Below are 13,274 nucleotides of genomic sequence, written 5' to 3'. Positions count from 1 at the left end.
AAGAAAGAAAGAAAGAAAGAAGGGAGGGAGGGAGGGAGGGAGGGAGGGAGGGAGGGAGGAAGGCAATGTGCTCACTTACTTCAGTAGCATATATATTAAAATTGGAGAGACACAGGGAAGATTAGCACGGCCCCTGCACAAATTTGTGAAGTGTTCCATTTTTTTAAAATAAAATAAAAACTATTAAAAAGAAACACAAGAAAGATATTCCTAATATCACACAATTGTTGGGAGAACAGAGGCAAAAACTGATTACTCTAAATCAAACTTACTGGCTCTAATTCTAGCAAAAAAAAATTCCATGCCCGCCACCCCCAGTGTATTCTGCCTGTAGATCATACTTTAAGTCAAGTGGACTTGATAAGGCAAAAACAATAAACCTAAGAGGTAATCAAACTTGTCCCTTAGGAGTTGATCATGACAGGTCATAGACAGTTATTTTCCTCTCCATCATGAGTGCTAATTGGTCAAATAAAATCAGTTACTAACTGCAAAGTAGGTACCAATGTTCATCTAGGTTAGTTTCCATTATAGCTACTGGAAACTAACAACGTAAACCTTCTGTTGTAAACTGACGTAATGATGTTTTAGGTCACCCCTAAAGATTCCTGTCCAGATCAGAATCTATATACTTGAAAAAGAAAAGCTGTCACTTGGTTCCTATATTACCAAACTGCTTCTGTGATTACAGGGTAAAGTCCCTTCTTATTCTCTCAGAATTCTACCCAAGACACATGGCTATAACTTAAATAAAATAAAGTGTAAGGTATAAAGAAAGTATTTTAAAAAATCACTGTTTACAACATAAAGTTATTTAAGTATAAATACTTGGAATTCAGAATTTTATTTATAAAAATGTTTGGTTAAAAAAAAGAATTTAATTACCATACTATGCTTTCTCAACTCAGTTAAACACAAACTATATTCATTTCCAAATTTCCGTTGGATATTTAAATTAGAATATACTACAAATATATTACATGTAAATGTTAATATATGAAGTAATTTAGAGAATGTTAATACATGAAGTAATTTAGAGATCATTTAACCTACTTTGTAGCAGTAGTCCAAATCACTCTTCTTTGTTACAGCCACATATAGATAGGTTGCTGGATTTTTTTTTACATCAATATCTTCACACTAAAATATCTTCAGAAATTAACTCTAATACTATTTACCAATCCATCAAATATGGTAGCAATCTCTATACATACGTATACCATTCAATTATATTTAAATGCATATACAATTATTATTTTGCATATAAATAAAATTTACAAAACAAACACACTGCTATCTATTCCTTTGTATGTTCATTAATTTATCATACATTTTAGCTAAATATTTAGCTTTCAGATAGTTCCTAATTGTAAGTTTCACAACATTTCATTTATTCTACCGCATTAGGAGCTGAAAAGGGTCTAATATATTCAGGAAGAAAACACTTTGTGGGGTCTCTTTTGAACACATGTATTCCTATACTGTTTTTAAAGTTTTTTGTTTGGATTTTTAGAAACTTGACTCATTTGTCTATTATTATTGTTATTATTTATTTATTTTTTTTACTTTAGGATATACACTGAGTAGTACTCAATAAATAATGTGATTTGATTAAAAGTGCCATAAGAAACAAAATACTCAGCTTCCTAATATTTGAAATTATTACATATTTCTAGTTATTTTTAAAGCAAAAAGGAGAGGACAATAATGGAAAAGTATATATGTTGTGCACCTATTATGCATTACTGGCTACAGTGCTTAATAACTCTAGTGGAATCACTAATAGTTTTTCCTCAACTTAAAATTCATTATGCTTCTAAGGAAGAGAAACTCTAATAAGGCCAAGGACACAACTGATGCACTGAACTGGGAAAAGCTACAGTTGTTAATTTATTCAGTCATTTCTTCAACAAATATTTCTTGAGCTCCCTTCTCCAGTCCTATAACCAGTGGGATCCCTACTCTCTAGAAGCCAACATTAAAAGGCACAGGCAGAATGACAAATACATTACTACAAATGTGACAAGTGCTGTGAAGAGAAGGTATAAAGTAGGAGAACTCAGCTAGTTCAGGTCAAGGTAAACCTCCTTCAGAAGATTACATCTGATAACTGAACAGTTAGGTGGGAGGAGTTGAGGAAGGCAGAGAGTGTTCGCCAGTTAAAGGATAGAACATGCAAAAACCCAGAGAAGAAGGAGAATATTAACTGTATTTCATGAAATGAAAAAAGTGCTTATAGCTAGAAAGGAGAGGTAGAATTGTGTAAATATAACATTAGGGATATGAGACTATCAGAAGGTAATGGGAAAGCTTTTAAGTACAGAAGTGAAACAAATTTACAAAAGCAGTTTGGGGTTAAGGGAGCAGAAGCTGTATTGGAATGGGCTAAAGACAATGAAAATAAACAATTTGTTCAAAAAGTTTGACTGTGGGGTGAGAAACAGAGTTGCAGCTGAACCAACAAGTTGATTAATTTGTTACCTTCATTTGATGCTTGGATTTATTTGAACATGTTTAAATGTTGACAGTAAAAAGTCTACAGGGAGAAAGATAATGAAGATGGAGGAAAGAAAAATTCCTCAGATGATTAAAAAGGGTGGAATCCAGACCTCAGGAAATCACAGGTAACCATTAGCCCAATGTGTTATTTTCTCCAAAAATGCTCGATGGCAGTAAAGTCAGGTAACATTCATCCAGGGTCAGAGTTCTTGCTGGTTGGTACAGAGAAGACTAATGGGAAAAGAACTTGCAGACACTGAAATGAGAGTAAAATGATTAAAGTCTAAGATAAGAAGATAATGAAAATAGTAAGGGTCTAATAAAGATATCTCAATGTAGTCAGAGGAGGAAGTAATCAGCGGCAAGATGTATTTGTTATTTACCAGTTGTAAAATTTGTAATGAAGGCTCAAAACATGGCTCTTTGTTGATAGAGTTCGACACAAGAGCTAAGGAGGTCAAGGAATTTTTCCACCAGAAATGCCCTCTTTGCATAGGACCCTTGTCCTTTTGCTATGTTTTGTTCTCAGAGAACTCCATGCAATAAGACAGAATGGAATTCCTCCCTACCTCCCCACCCTAACTCCCACCCATTCCCACAAACTTTAAAATGCCAAGGAGAAAGCAGGGTGGGATCGGAGAAAAAGGGAAGCCAAGAAATAGACTGCTTGACCCTGCTTTTTTGTAATACACAGACCCCTTTGTTCAATCAATATCTTACACAGAAATACAAATGGTAAAACAGAAAAGTATAGCTGCTCTGCTAGAGGTAGGACCTGAGGTTCTGTTAAATGCCCCTTGTCTTTGTTCTTCCCACATACTTATATCTAGAAGACACCTAGGACTCAGAGCACGAATGACCATTTTTGTTCAAACTGAACAAAAAAGTAAAAATTCTATGTTTTCTTAAGACACACATTCTAGTTTGGGTCACTGTGGATCACACAGGTTAAGACAATATAAAGATCTATGGGCACAAAGCTCTAAGAAATAACAGAGAAATTTTACTTGTATCTCCCTTTCTATACTTAGCAGTAGGACTTGTTCATCTTTGGGAAGAAACCTGTAGGTGCCAAAACTTTTATCACACATTTTGTATAACTGCCTTCTATTCTTTCAAAATTCTTGTCAGGAAGTCATACTATTCTCATTTTGCAAAATAGGAAGTTAAGGCCCAGAGAAGTCAAGTAACTTGCCTACAGTCACAAAGTTAGTAAGTGAAGGGGTCAGGATTCAAAGCTGATTTTAAAAAGCCCCAAAATTGATTATATTACATTGCCTCCAAGATTCATGAATTTAACAATGTTCCTCTACTACCATTTATATATAAAATCTTCTGGCTAAAAGCCCATAAAATGTTTCCTCATACATACTATTAAAAACAGCTCAACCCTAGAGAATTATCATTTAACTGTTTTAGATTAATAGGGCGTAACATAGGCATTCTAACAGATCTTTACTGAATCTGTTTTCTTTTGGTAAATAACAACTCCACTGCTACTGGAATAAAAGTTGACGCTGCTTTTTTAGGTTTGGTGTTCATTATATCTTAATTCTACACCAACATTGATGAGACTGTACCCTAGGAGTCAGTGTTGACCAATATTATCAACCCAGAAAGGCTGGGTGGAGGTGAAATTGCCACTACTAAAAATATGTCTATAAAGAAGTAACAAAAGTAATGGAAACAAATATTTGAAGAAAACAGTCACTAAATAATAGGATCATGAGAAAAAGAAGCCCAAATCAATTCAACTTATTGTAGAGTAAAGCTGATTTTAATCAAGACCTTGAGAAAAAAAAAAAAAGTTCAGATATATAGTTAAGAAAAATAAAGAAAATGTAAATACATAATTAGGGAGTGAATACAAAAGGACTGACATGCTGGATTAAAAAAAAAAAAGAGAGACAGAACTAAGGACCACATAGAAATGTCTGTACTTTTTCTACGTGTTATTATGGTAATAAACAACACATCTATTGGTCTTCCAAAAACGATGTGAGATCCATAAAACTTCTTTCACTAGTCATTAATAGTATTTGTTCCCCAAAGCTTCATGACCTCAGTAATTTAGTATTTGGAATTTGAGAACAACATAGTTAACTGGATTATTAACCTTAATGGGAGACTGATTAAAATAATTAAAATCCACACAAAATCCAAGTTATTTATATTTTGTTTAAAATAACACCAGTATGCTCTGCAGTGCATGGAAACATATAATCTCAAAAACATCCTAGCCCATTTCTAATAAGCACTAATTCTATTCATGTATAGCCTGCCACCATATACACTTGAATATGGTCACAGGAGAGACATTTCCTAAGGGCCACAAAGGAACTGCTTCGTTAATTATCAGCTATCTAGGTAACCCAAAACTAAATGTAAAATTTATATTTATACATTCATTCAAAAAGTATTTATTAAATGGTTACTCTGTGGCAGTGTGCTAAGTGCAGTGAATATACTGGTGAACAAAACAGAAATGGTCTATTTCTTTAAAATATAAAGAAACGGCGCCCTCTCAGAACACAAAGAAAGTTACAAGTTTAAATTAAATACTACTTTGAAGATTTTTATTAATTTCAAGGAGGCCTATAATTCACTTTCATAAGGATATGGGCTATTTAAGTCCTCCTAACAGTCCCTTGGATACCTGAAAAATATGTTTAAAATAAAAACAAGATTGAATTTCATTTTAATGAGTCTATGTAGTCATTGAAATTCTAGTGCATGAGCTAGCTAAACCCAGATTTTCAAAACTACTTCAGGCATTTACATTTTTCTCAAAGAGTCTGCTAAGATCTTTAGGTTTTGGATCTTCTAGAAACATTTTTTCAGTTCTGGCATCATCCTTAGTCTCCCCTATAAATATTAACATTTCATATTTTGACTAACTCAATATGATGTTAGATATTATATACCCATGGTAATTTATTTCTAGGTTCTCTGGTGAGTCAATGGCCTCTCTCACCAACAATCTCTTTATGATCATTGTATTAGTCTGTTCTCACATTGCTATGAAGAAATACCCAACACTGGGTAATTTGCAAAGGAAAGCCGTTTCACTGACTCACAGTTCTGCATTGCTGGGACGCCTCAGGAAACTTACAATCATGGCAGAAGGCAAAGGAGAAGCAGGCACCTTCTTCACAGCGTGGCAGGACGGAGTGAGTGCAAGCACGGGAAATGCCACGTGCTTAAAAAACCATCAGATCTCTTGAGACTCACTATCATAAGGACAGCATGGGGGAAACTGCCCCCATGATCCAATTACATCTACTTGGTCCTGCCCTTGACATGTGAAGATTATGGGGATTACAATTAAAGATGAGATTTTGGGTGAGGAGACACAGCCAAACCATATCAATCACCTATTTATTATTTTCTGGACAATATGATTTTTTCCACTTGGAGATAGAATTTTAATCCCTTTTTACTTGGCTTTCTAATTTTTTAGTATTTGTATATGTCAACATTCCCTTAAACCTCCCCAAATAGATTGCTTTCCTCTTAATTGATAATCTTAGTGTTTTCTCTAGAATACTGTTTTGTTTCTCTAAATTTTATTAATATCTGAGAAATATTCTAAATGTCTCAGCAACAAAGTTTCTTCTTTGATTTCCCACTTTAATGTATCAATTTTTAATCACCTCAACTGACTTTTTTTTGCTCAAACTCTCAAAACAGCTGAGCTCCCCGACAACCACCCCCCACACCTCTTCCCCATTTCAGTAAACAATACTACCATTCATTAATTTACATAAACTGGAAACCTATTGTTCTTAATTTCTCTCCTCTTTCTCTTTCACCTCCCTCCCTGCCTTCCATCCATAACCTTAATATTAAATAGTAGCCTAGAGCTACAGTACTATCAGTTCTTAGACTAAAGAAACTTTTTGTTGTTGTTGTTGCCTCAAAGCCTGTATACATTCAATTGTCTCCTTGAATAATGCGCCTCCCTCCTCTTAATAGACCTAGTTGTTTCTCTTCTGTGGGTCTCAATTTCAATGTCATCTCCTCAGAGATCACTACACCTAAAATAGTTTGCTAATAGTATCATCTCCTTGTTCTTGTCCTTCACATGACATATTTCAACTGGCAACTACATAATTTGTCTGTTTACCTGTTTTTGTTCATATATATGTCCCCTAAGAGAATATAAACTCCATGGGGGCAGGAGCTATGTCTATCCTACTCTTTATCTCCAGCTCGAAATATGCCTGGCACATATTAGATGTTTAGTAAATATTTACTGAATAAATAAATGAATATAGTAGAAAGTTTAAAGAAATGCTGAGATGTTGGCCAATTTTATAATATCCTACTACTGTGATAAGCAAGATCACAGTGCCAGAAGTTAAAGATCACTTTCTTAAATTAAAAAACCTTCCTTCTCATTTTCATCTTGATTAGGTCAAATGGTTCCACCATGATTTGTAACAGTGATTCTCAAAGTATGGTCCTTGGACCAGAAGCATCCTGCACATTTCAAAATAATAGTTCTCTAAAAATATTTGTAGAATTCGACAAAATAGACTTCCTATTACTATTTCCTTCTTTATGCGGATTTTTATGATTAACCATGTTTCATACTTTTTAAAAAAATCTATGACTCAAAACTCAGTAGCAATAATGTAGATAGGTTTAAACTACTCTGATTTCTGCTAATTTCTTTCATACTAGATGTAAAACACTAGTTCAGCTTTAATTTACATTGTATCACTATTTCACACAACTTCAGAAGATAGAAGATTTATAAAGCATAATCTTGGTAAATAATAAGAACACTGGTAAACAAACACCCCAAAAGCATAAATTTCAGCATTTAGAATTCACATATTGAGTATCAACTGACCATACATTCACATACCACCTCCAGAGATCTCAATGTAATCCAACAGAGAAGTACACTAGATAAATAAAATAGATTTCTAATTAAAATGAAAGTACAGCAAGAATAATAAAGACTTTTTTATTTTATATTTTTTGGTGACAGGGTCTCACTCTGTCACCCAGGCTGAAGTACACTGGCACAATCTCAGCTCACTGCAGCTTCAACCTCCCAGGTTCAACTGATCCTCCCACCTCAGCCCACCAAGTAGCTGGAATTACAGGTGTGTGTCATCATGCCCAGGTAATTTTTGTAGAAACAGGCTTTCACCATGTTGTCCAGGCTGGTCTCGAACTACTAAGCTCAGGCAATCTGCCCACCTCAGCCTCCCAAAGTGCTGGGATGAGAGATATGAGCCACTACACATAGCTAATAAAGACTTTTAAAATAAGCATTTCCTCATTTTCTCCTAAAAATTACAACAAAAAATTCATTAAAATGATAAGAATTAAAATGTAGTCAATAGCTGATATACTACAATATATGCGATCCCCCTAAATGATCCCAAGTCAAAAAAATTGATTTTATAAAAATAGTTTTAAGAATATATTTTTTTAGTTAGCAAATTTATTTTTTTAATTTTGGTTTCACTAAATTCGTTTTTCAAATAAACTTTTAAGATTGAAGGTCACAAAAAGAGAAAAAGTATAATTTCTTAAACATTTAGAATGAATTGCTAATAGAAAATTTCACAATAAATTGTATTGTCTAGGCAACTATTATTAAAAATATGAGGCACTAAAATTATGTATGAAATACAAATCCATTATTCCAAGACTAATACAGGAAAAAAATCAAATTAGAAAAAATATCCACTTCTCTTGTACTCCATTTCAGTGGCCTAGGACCTAAACAAGAGATAAATGAATAACTGAAAACAGAATTTAGTGAACATATTTTAAAACATATCCTAAGCAATGGATCAGTGACAATTACAAATTTAGATATACTATTGCTAATTTGTATTAAACCATATCCATCAAGGTTTCTATAAACCTGAATGTACATATTATTCCATTCAAAAATGTTTTATACATATAACTGAAAATGTACAGAGGTAACCTAAGCGTCTCTAAGTGTATACAAACAGATATAATCAATTACTAACCCTAAATTCAAAAATTTCAGTATTGACCTTCCAAAGATACGGAAAACTCTCAAAAACCTAAAATCCTATATTTTACAGTAAGCTTTAACACTGAGTAACAATCTTTTTAATATCAAGAATAACAACAACAAAAAACCTCAATTCATCCCAGCCCTCCTTCCAAGTTATTTTATTTCTGTCCATGGAAATAGCATTCTGCTTGCTACACTTTTCTTACCTTTATTTTCTATAGAAAACTGCCGTCTCGTCCAATCATTTTCCCCCAAGAAATGTCTTGTAGATTTGAGTTTTCTACTTCATTCCTACTACTGCTACCTTTTCCTGCCTCAATATTACTTCAGTCTTTCATGGTTACCATCACACTGACCTTCCAGTTGATAAAACTGATATAATTTTTATCAAGTCATCCTGCTCGAGAAATCTATAAAAGCATTCTGGTGCCTATCCCATAAAAACTACCTGGTTTGCAAGGACCGCTTCAATCCAGGCCCAGGTTACTAACTGAAATTAATTCCTATTGTATACCTTCTACTCTCATTAGGCCATTCCTTATGCTCTGTGCCAGGTCTTCTAAGCTTCCTTCTTGTTCCTTCCATTGTGGAACAGCTCTTCTCCCCACCACCTACCCATAACCTTCAATGTCTCATTTCTTCTATATGCTTTGAATTAAGCCCATTCCACACAGGCTCATGGGTATTTACAAATGGAAAGAGTACCAGGCCAAAGTCAGGAAACCTGTGTTCTTAGTCTGGTTCTGACATTATACAGTAGTGTAACTCTGGGCAGATTTTTGAGCTAAACAGCTAGTCCAGACTTTTGTTTCCTCATCAATAAAATGAGATATTAAATTAGATTATTTCTAAAATCTGTTTTAAAATTATGTAACTCCCAGAACACTTATAGTCTTAATACTTTATCACTTAATCTTACCTTAATGGTTTTATGTGTATTGAATCTTATTTATTAGGTTATAAACTTCCTGAAGATAAAAGTTACATATTGTACGTTTTATATTTTTGCAAACTCAGCAAGCATGACACAGTGTTTGATAACATAATGGTTCTCTTTCAGCTATTTTATCTATGGAATCATAAAATTACACGGGTAAACATGGGGACAAAAGCATGATGTATTACATTTTAAAACAAGCTTATTCTGTATTCCTTTAACAAAGAGCATCTGAAATCCCTAAGTCTCTGGTTCAGGTATATTATTAAATAACATGTATCTAATGCAATTGAATAATTAAGGTATACAATGTTATATTTTCTTAACATTTTGGAATGGAAGATGTTTATATGAATACATTCCAGTGGCCATCTTCATCAACTACAGCTAACCACTTCTGAGAATAAATCAGGGCATTAACCTTTGTGCTAAAACCTTATTATAAACCAACTTTTCTTAATGCTACTAAGAAAAGCAGAGTCAACTAACTGCAAAAGGCCCATCTAGGCTAGAAAGTAAACTTGGCCTGAGATGATATATCTCCTGATGCTATAATATTAAGTGCTCCTTAGGAATTAGAATAGTGAATGTTTTTAGGGACACGAACTCAAATAGGGGGCATCATCGCCGTTATTATAGTTATGCACACATTTTTAAAATTATAAATATTTACACATGTACATTTGCATACCCAAGATACATTTTTGGTGCCTTCAGGAGTTTTATTGTACTTTATTATGTGTTAATTTGATAGTAATTTTATAATAACTCCAAATATGTAATCATGTACTTTAGAACAACTTTATAAAGTAAGTTTTAAGGCTTAAATCTTACTAATTAATCACAGAATCTTAAGAAGTGGGAAAGAACCTAGAATCACAGGTCTAACACAATGTTTGTTACATAGTAGAGGCTCAATAAATAAATACTTATCTAAGCGATCTTGTAACAGTAATGAGAATAAAAGAAGACAATCCAAAATGTAGTGGTTTCTATCTCAACTCCATCATTCATTTAAGCAGTTGGCTCATTTTCACCTTACTTTCCTTATCTCTAACTTGCTTTATCTATCATACAGCTAAATTCTAAACATCAGGAAAATGAAGTATATATTTCTTTTACAGGCACAAAACACACAAGAGCCCAAATAACTCTCAAGTATAGTGTGTATCATTCTGAACCCTATCTTTTTAAGTTAGAGTACATGCTCATATTATCTGAGTAAAAGAATATTAAAGCCAAGAATGCACGTTTATTTGTTCAGATAATAAACGTTTATTAAGCACCCACTATGTGCTGTGTAAATTCCAAAAGGAAAAATATGAATAAGGAAACAAAAAGTATGAAGCGGGATGAGAGATACATACACAAATGAAAGCATGTTCAAAGTGAAATGGCCACTTAGTACTGAGGAAGGTTTGCGCAAACAAGGTGGCAAATAAGTTTTAAAGGATTGATAGATTTTTCCAGATGCAAAGGTAAGGGAGAAGAGAGGGGACAAAATATGCAAAGGAGAAGAAAATGATGCTTGAAAATCTTTCAAAAATTGAATACAGAACGTTCCTAGGATGACTACAGGAAAGTGGGATGAAAAGAAACTAACAGAGTAGGCAGAGATCTGATCCTACAAAGTCACATTATTCTGCAGTGGGGTGGGGGGTCACTTAGACATTTTAAGCAGGAAAGTATCATATCAGAACTTTGTTTTAGAAAAATGACACTAGGTTGGAAGAGGAAGATTCTGAAGGCAGGAAGATAAATTAGGAGAATAATGCAGTCCCTTAAGATGGAGATAATAAAAGCTTCAGTTAAAGGAATGAAGATGAAAAGATATTAATGCAAAGAGCATTTACATTTACATGTATTTTAAACATATGAAGATGGGAGGAGAGAGAAAAATATAGCTGTCTCTTTCTTTCCTTTCTCAAAACCCATTCCAAATGTCCCAGTTTATTTCTGGTCCACCCAATACCATCAACCCCTCCCAAGTTTCCCATCTCCATTAAGACCCTTTGTCCATTGGATCCTTGTCTTAATCACCACTCTGAGGCTCTTCCAACACAATAGTACGTGTTCTAGAACATGCTACCAGTCAGTGGCACTGTGACTACCTTTGCAAGCCCATCCAGGAGCCTCAGCTTGACTGCACCCCCAAAAGATTGTTTCCTGCTTGCCCAGCAACTACAGACCAACTCTGGCCCCAGCAGATTGTACCTTCTCTAACAAGCTCTGAACTCTAACTTTGGGGAAGGACCCTCTTCCAAGTTGTTCTTTCCTTAAATACTCTCCTCCTTCAGGCCTAGTATGTTTGTTACAGTTCTCTTTACACTTTTATAGTTACTCACATATCATAGCTTTGTAATTCTTTATATTAAACTTCCCCTGCTTAAAATTACATTGTGATTTCTGTCTCCTTATTAGATTTAGGGAGATACTGACAACAATCATAAGAAATAAATAACTTATAGAATAACATGAGAACCAATAACTAGGAAATTTTTAAAAAATAATAATTAAATGAGAAAATGAAAGTAAGCCACCCATTAAGAGTACAACCTTATAGGACCCTCAACATCAGAAAACAGAATTTAAGACTTTAAAATATGAATTTTATACACATGATAAAGTAAAACATATAGGAAAATAACCATTAATAACATGAACTTAGGGACTTTAAAATGAAGACATACAAAATTAAAGGACTTGGAATAATAGTGGTAAACCCACACCTCAGATGTTAGGTTAAATGTTTTAGATTCTATTTGTAAAAGCCTAAAGCAGAACAGTGAATAAGTCCAGGCCGGGCACGGTGGCTCACACCTGTAATCCCAACACTTTGGGAGGCCGAGGAGAGTGGATCACTTGATGCCAGGAATTCCAGTCCAGCCTAGTCAGCCTGGCAAACCCTGTCTCTACTAAAAATAGAAAAAAAATCAGCTAGGCGTGGTGGCACATGCCTGTAATCCCAGCTACTCAGGAGGCTGAGGCATGAGAATTGCTTGAATCTTGTAGGTGGAGGTTGCAGAGAACCAAGATCGCGCCACTGCACTCCAGCCTGGGAGACAGAGACAATCTATCTCAACAAACAAACAAACAGTGAATAAGTCCAAAAAGCCAACAAGGTGAATGTGAGACTCAAGCTCAGAACATTTTTTTTCTTATTTTTTTCTAAATTGTGGTAAAATATATGTAACGTAAAATTTGCCAAATTAACCATTTTGAGTATACAGTTCTGTGGCAACAAGTACATTCATATTGTTGTGCAACCATCACCACCATCCATCTCTAGACTTTTTCGTCTTCTTTAACTGAAGCTCTGTACCCATTAAACAATAACTCCCTACTCCTCATTCCCCCTGGCCTCTAGCAACTACCATTCTACTTTCTGTCTCTATGAATTTGACTGCTCTATGTACCTCATAAAATAAAATCATACAACATTTGTCCTTTTGTGACTGGCTTATTTTACTTAGCAGAATGTCTTCAAGTTTCATCCATGTTGCAGCGTGTGGCAGAATTTCATTCCTTTTTACGACCGAATAATAACCCGTTGCATGTATATACCATATTTTCCTTATCCATGCATCTGCCAATAAATACTTGGGTTGCCTCCACCTTTCGGCTATTGTGAATTCTGCTGCTACAAACATGGGTGTATAAATATCTGAGACCTTGCTATTCTTTTGAATATACACCCAAAAGTAGCAATGCTAGGTCATATGGTAATTCTATGTATAATTTTTTATGAACTGCCATACTGTTTTTCAGAGTGGCTATACAATTTTACATTCATTGCCACTGGCAATGTACAAGGATACCCATTAT

At 34.3% G+C, this 13,274-nt stretch overlaps 1 protein-coding gene and 1 pseudogene across 7 annotated transcripts in view; one reads left to right on the top strand and one right to left on the bottom strand.

Moving 5' to 3' along the window:
* The window catches only part of COMMD10 (COMM domain containing 10), a 362,273-nt gene that overhangs the window by 253,678 nt on the left and 95,321 nt on the right, over positions 1-13,274 (bottom strand). The window lies entirely within an intron of this gene.
* On the top strand, positions 68-165 carry LOC112133581 (U6 spliceosomal RNA; annotated as a pseudogene).

Source organism: Pongo abelii, chromosome 4, assembly GCF_028885655.2.
Source record: "Pongo abelii isolate AG06213 chromosome 4, NHGRI_mPonAbe1-v2.0_pri, whole genome shotgun sequence".
Classification (NCBI taxonomy): Eukaryota; Metazoa; Chordata; class Mammalia; order Primates; family Hominidae; genus Pongo; species Pongo abelii.
The sequence above is the reverse complement of the archived record's forward strand: the minus strand, read 5'-3'. Positions and strand labels throughout refer to the sequence as shown.